The 6,000-nt window shown below is 37.1% G+C and overlaps 1 long non-coding RNA gene across 1 annotated transcript in view; it reads left to right on the top strand.

Annotated features, from left to right (window-relative positions):
• The first annotated feature begins 596 nt into the window (after nt 1-596).
• The window catches only part of LOC129432773 (uncharacterized), a 109,341-nt gene continuing 103,937 nt past the window's right edge, over nt 597-6,000 (top strand). The window contains exon 1 of the long non-coding RNA XR_008640255.2: nt 597-681. This is a non-coding gene — a long non-coding RNA (uncharacterized lncRNA). The remainder of the gene's footprint in view (nt 682-6,000) is intronic.

Below are 6,000 nucleotides of genomic sequence, written 5' to 3'. Positions count from 1 at the left end.
TAGCAACATGAAACAAATGAACAGGAAAAGTCTTTTTAAAAGTACATGTGCCTGACAATTTTTCTCTTCATTCCCCTCCTCTTAACCTACACAGGGTTGACCGTGGTGGGGCTATATGGAGTTATGCATTAAGCACATTCTCAGGTGATGAAGAATCGGTCTTTAGAGGTTTCACAATCTGCGATCTATCTCCACCGCGGTGCCCTGCTGGGGAGAACCGATAAGGTTTCAGAGAAAATAGAGGAGTTCAATAATTCGCTTAATTGATTGTCTGGAAGTGAAGATAATTCATGGTAATTGTCAGGCCGGTGAGGAGCTCATGAGTTGAAACCATTGAAGAAGGAATAATAGATGCTTTTCTCTCCTACACACTTTAGATAGACCAAAGGAAGAGTCACAGTTTGTTTTAAACAGACTGTGGAAATGCAATGAACTGTGAGAGAAAAACAGATTGTGCTTTGCCTATCAAACGTCAGCCCCTGCTGATACGCTCGTGAATTAACATCGAACCACCAGAGTGCACTATGTGACTACGGTTAAGTTTTTTTTTTATTCGAAGTTGAAAGCTGAATTGTGCCATTTCTGTTGTTTCCCCAGGGCCACCAAATGAAATTACAAAAATTAAACAGGATTCCTGAATTGGTTGGACAAACCCAAACTCAGGCAACTGGACCAGCCAAGGTAATGTTTAAATGGATGCATAAACAATGCATTGAAAGTGCCACTGGGTTTAATTTTATTTATAAATGTTATGCGCATTAACTTGAGACAGGACAAAATCCTATCATACACAATCGTTTTAAGTTAACAAAATAATTTACGTTATTAGAGCTTATTTAGTCTTCAACATAATGCTGGTAAGTTACTGTATGTTTTTATGTAATGATCTGTAATGATTGATCAGATAATTATCACAAGAAAGACTATAAATAAATAATTACAAAATGCCTAGATGTGTGCATTTCACCGACCATCTAGACACCTTAATGGATAAAAAGGAGAAGCAGTGACCCCTAGTAGGCCTATACATCTCTCAAACTATATTTATCATTATTTGTAACATACTTTGTGTTACAAAGATTTAAAAAAATAATATTGTTTGGCATACTAAACAACATTTTTATTAGATTTTATTGTGGGAACTTTATGCTCATCATTAAAAAAATATAATTAGCCTGTTAATGCATTTTTGTTTGATGCCTAATTTCATTTTTCCCAAAATGTTTTTGCATTCAAACAATATTTGGAAGACCCCCAGTAAGACCACCACAGCTCCCCAAGGGTCCCGGACCCTCTCTTAAAGACCCATGGTTTAATGTAATCTTTGTCAAGCATGGTTAGTCAGTCCTCATCTGTGGTGGGGAGTGAAGGAATGGAGCCACAAATAGCCTAAGCCCTTTACCCATGAATAGAGGCTGGTATAATTTATTCCAGCTGTAATCAGTGCACAGATTTCTGTCAATGCAATCAGCTCATAATTAGGAGGATTCTCCGTTGTTCTGCTGGTTTCTTGGAGGACCTGTGGTGCTGAGTGGCTTTCTGTGGGCCGATGTGTAGCAAACAGCCAATTTACGAAGCCATTAAGATATCAGCACCTTTTGCTTTTTCCATGTAACCTGTTGTCATCTCATCTCTCTCGCTCTCTCTTTCTCTTTTCCTCTATTCTCTTTCGCAACTCTTTCAGTGAACAGGTGCAAACATTATTCCTCGTTCACAGAGGGCTAAAATCTTGATGTCTTCGTCACATAATCTTTATTTAAAATCAATAACTCTCTCTTTCTCTCTCAACAGGTATTGTTTCAGAAAAGTAAAAACTTGTAACTTGGTATAAGCACTTTTTGTATTATTGCTTCCATTTGACAAATAGCTTTGTAAGTCGCTTTGGATAAAAGCGTCTGCTAAAGGCCTAAATGTAAATATAAATGTGAGACACAGGGCAAAGGACTGGATGTGCAATTGTCAATGTAAACAACAAAAGATGAGAAGTGTGTTTTTTAAAACATTATTAGTTTAAATCCGTTTTATTAATTTCATAAAATGCCTTCCAGGAAAATTTTCTTCTAAAAATATATCAAATGAAAGAACAGACCCTCTGCTTAAAAAAAAAAAAACGTTTCATCCTATCTTTATTTTGTTCTCTATTTATATACTATTTATATTTTCTTTAAAAATACAAAATTTTGAGCAAACAGCTGAAATAATTGCATTTAGGTGAAGGAATTTTGTTAGAGATCAGACTCCGAACGATTATCAAAACATACACGGAGTGTAAAATTAATAAAAAAAATAAATAGTTTTTAAATAAATTGGGTAAGAGTGGTATGACAGATTACCATAAAAAATGTTTTCTCTTAATTGATGAGATTAATTGATGAGATAACTTGTCAATGGCAGGGAAAGAGTTAAAAATAAAGGTGCTCTATGATGCCACAGGACAAGGGTTTTCAGACTGTCCAGGGACCACCAGGGGGCCTCCAGGAGGTCCCCAGAAAATTTCAGAGAGAAGTCAAAATTTTGTAAAGTAAATCTATTAGATATTTATCTCTCATTTCTTGCTACAGACATTCCAGAATAATTTTTATTTGCTTTGTATCTTTCTGCTGTGTTTTTCTTATTCGAGTCCCTTTTATCTAACTGGGGTTCTTAAGGCAGAATTTCTTGTAAAGCTACTATGAAACAAGTTTTATTTTCAAAGTTGCTGCAGTACAAATAAATTTGAATTAAAAATGTTTGTCTTTAAGTTTATACATTCAGCTTTACTTTTAGTGTATCCAATTATATATTTATTATAATAAAAAATATGTACTTTTTTATATTTATTTCAGAAAGGTGGTCCCTCAAAAACGGTTTATCATATTTGGGGGTCCTTGGCATCATAATATTTGAAAACCCCTGCCTAGAAAAAACTTTTTTGGTCCAATGTTGTCATCAGCAAGGGGGTTAAACTGTGGGACCCACTTCTGGGTTGCACAGTGGTATAATATGATATAGGCTACCATAACTTGTTTTGATTTTATAAACTTGCATCTCATGAAAAATATGAGATGGAAAATTAAACTACTCAATTATAAAAGAGTAAAAATGTGTTTTCCTTACACACACAAATAGATATATATTTTCCTAAAAATATGTTGTATATATATATATATATTCCTAAAAATATGCCTTTTAAGCACCTTTATTTTTAAAAGTGTAGACTTGCATTTTATGGTCAGACCTGAGCATATCTTGGGACTAGAATATAAGAGAAAGATATTTTATTTCAGGCATTAAATGACCACCTAGCTACACTTCCACCTAAAATTACTTTTTCTTGGACAAACATCACTGTAAAAAATCAATTATTATTCTTAAAAAGCTGTGAAGTGTAGTTTGAATGCGAGCTGCCTTCTGAAACGCTGTCATGGTCAAGTTTGTTACATCAGAAGAAAATGAATTGAAGGATAAAATGAATTTCAAAGGAGCAAAGACAATAAAATCCAAGTCAGAGATGTTAGTATCGGTTTTGAAGGTCGCTGCAGAGAGAGAGAGAGAGAGAGACTTCTATTACAAAAGGTTTAAGTTCAAAAGAGGTGAACAAAACGGGGAAATAGATCTGCAGAGGTGGTCTGAGCAGTCCTGTATCACATGTCTACAGTAAACTAAAAGGGCCATTCTCTGTCTCTCTTCAGTGTGAATGCTTAATTTAACGCTCAGGAGGGGACAGTAGCGCTCTGACATCAATGGCCCACTGTGACATTTCTTGCTCTGCAAGTAATGACAGGGCATGGCAGGAAGTGAGAGGGGGTTAACTGCAAGGAAAAGAGAAAGAAAAGACAGTTAAGGAACTGGGGAAAGGTAAAGTGGTGTATTTTTATGTAGGTGACTGCATATTTTAAGTGGACAAGTATGTATACAAACAGACCACATCAAACCTTCAGGACCCTGCACTACCTATATTTGAGATTTGCCCTTTTTGTAGGTCACCAATCAAATGTAAGCAAATTCCTGTTTTCCCTGTGTTCGAAATCGTATACTGTGACAGAACGTATTGAATTAGATTAAGTACCTACTCATCCACCAGTACATCATATAGTAAGAAAATAAGTATTAGGAATAAAATTCGGACATACTACATTCGCCATGTTCAAATCATGTGACACACGTTACCTGTAGGCTGTAGCTGTAGCCCATTTAGCCAGAACCGCTGTTTTCACCCTAATCCTACCCCCAAACCTAACCCTAAACGCAACATCTTGTGAGCTTTAGGTTGTAGCTGTAGCCCATCTTGCCAGAACCGCTGTTTTCATTCTAATCCTACCCCCAAACCTAACCCTAAACTTAACATCTTGTGAGCTTTAAGCCGTAGCTGTATCCCATCTAGCCAGAACCGCTGTTTTCATCCTAATCCTACCCCCAAATCTTACTCTAAACCCAACATTTTATGGGATTTAGGCCATAGCTGTATCCCATCTAGCCAGAACTGCTGATTAAATCCTAATCCTACCCCCAAACCTAACCCTGAACTCAACATCTCTTGAGTTTTAGGCTATACCTGTATCCCATCTAGCCAGAAACGCTGTTTTTATCCTAATCCTACACTGTCAAAAACAAAGGCACGAAGCCGTCACTGGGGCAGTACCCTTTAAAAAAGGTCCTAATATGTACCATTTAGGTACAAATATGTTCTTTTAAAGGTACATTTTGGCAGTTCAAAGTACTAATATGCACTCTTTGGGTACAAAGGTGTACCTTTTTGAAAGGGTACTGTCCCAGTGACAACCTCTGTACCTTTATTTCTGAGAGTGTACCCCTAAATCTTACTCTAAACCCAACATTGTATGGGATTTAGGCCAAATTTGTATCCCATCTAGCCAGAACCGATGTTTTTATCCTAATCATACCCCCAAACCTAACCCTAAACTCAACATCTTGTGAGCTTTATAGGCCGTAGCTGTAGCCCATCTAGCCAGAACCGCTGTTTTCATCCTACCCCCAAATCTTACTCTAAACCCAACATTGTATGGGATTTAGGCCAAAGCTGTATCCCATATAGCCAGAACCGATGTTTTTATCCTAATCATACCCCCAAACCTAACCCTAAACTCAACATCTCATGAGCTTTAGGCTGTAGCTGTAGCCCATCTAGCCAGAACCGCTGTTTTCATCATAATCCTACCCCCAAATCTTACTCTAAACCCATCATTGTATGGGATTTAGGCCAAAGCTGTATCCCATCTAGCCAGAACCGATGTTTTATCCTAATCATACCCCCAAACCTAACCCTAAACTCAACATCTCATGAGCTTTAGACTGTAGCTGTAGCCCATCTAGCCAGAATCGCTGTTTTCATCCTAATCCTACCCCCAAATCTTACTCTAAACCCAAAATTGTATGGAATTTAGGCTATAGCTGTATCCCATCTAGCCAGAACCGCTGTTTTCATCCTAATACTTCCCCCCAAATCTTACTCTAAACTCAACATTTTATGGGATTTAGGCCAAAGCTATTTCCCATCTAGCCAGAACAGCTGATTAAATCCTAAGCCTACCCCCAAACCTAACCCAAAACTCAACATCTCATGAGATTTAGGCCATAGCTGTAGTTCATCTAGCCAGAATCGCTGTTTTCATCCTAATACTACCCCCCAAATCTTACTCTAAACTCAACATTTTATGCTATTTAGGCCAAAGCTATTTCCCATCTAGCCAGAACAGCTGATTAAATCTTACCCCTACCCCCAAACCTAACACTAAACTCAACATCTCATGAGATTTAGGCCATAGCTATAGTCCATCTAGCCAGAACCGCTGTTTTCATCCTAATCCTACCCCAAATCATACTCTAAGTATGAAGTAGTAGGTCATCCGGGTATTTGTTTTTCGTATGCTTACTGTTTATTGGAAATAAAACATTTTGATATACTACTCGATATACTTGGAATAAAATCAGGTTTCCAACAGTGTTATGCTGATGATCAGCTTTTTCTATCATTAGTGGTATCAGACTTTTTGACGTTAA

Source organism: Misgurnus anguillicaudatus, chromosome 1, assembly GCF_027580225.2.
Source record: "Misgurnus anguillicaudatus chromosome 1, ASM2758022v2, whole genome shotgun sequence".
In the NCBI taxonomy this organism is placed as follows: domain Eukaryota; kingdom Metazoa; phylum Chordata; class Actinopteri; order Cypriniformes; family Cobitidae; genus Misgurnus; species Misgurnus anguillicaudatus.
Note: the sequence above shows the minus strand (reverse complement) of the source record. Positions and strands in the feature narration are given on the sequence as shown.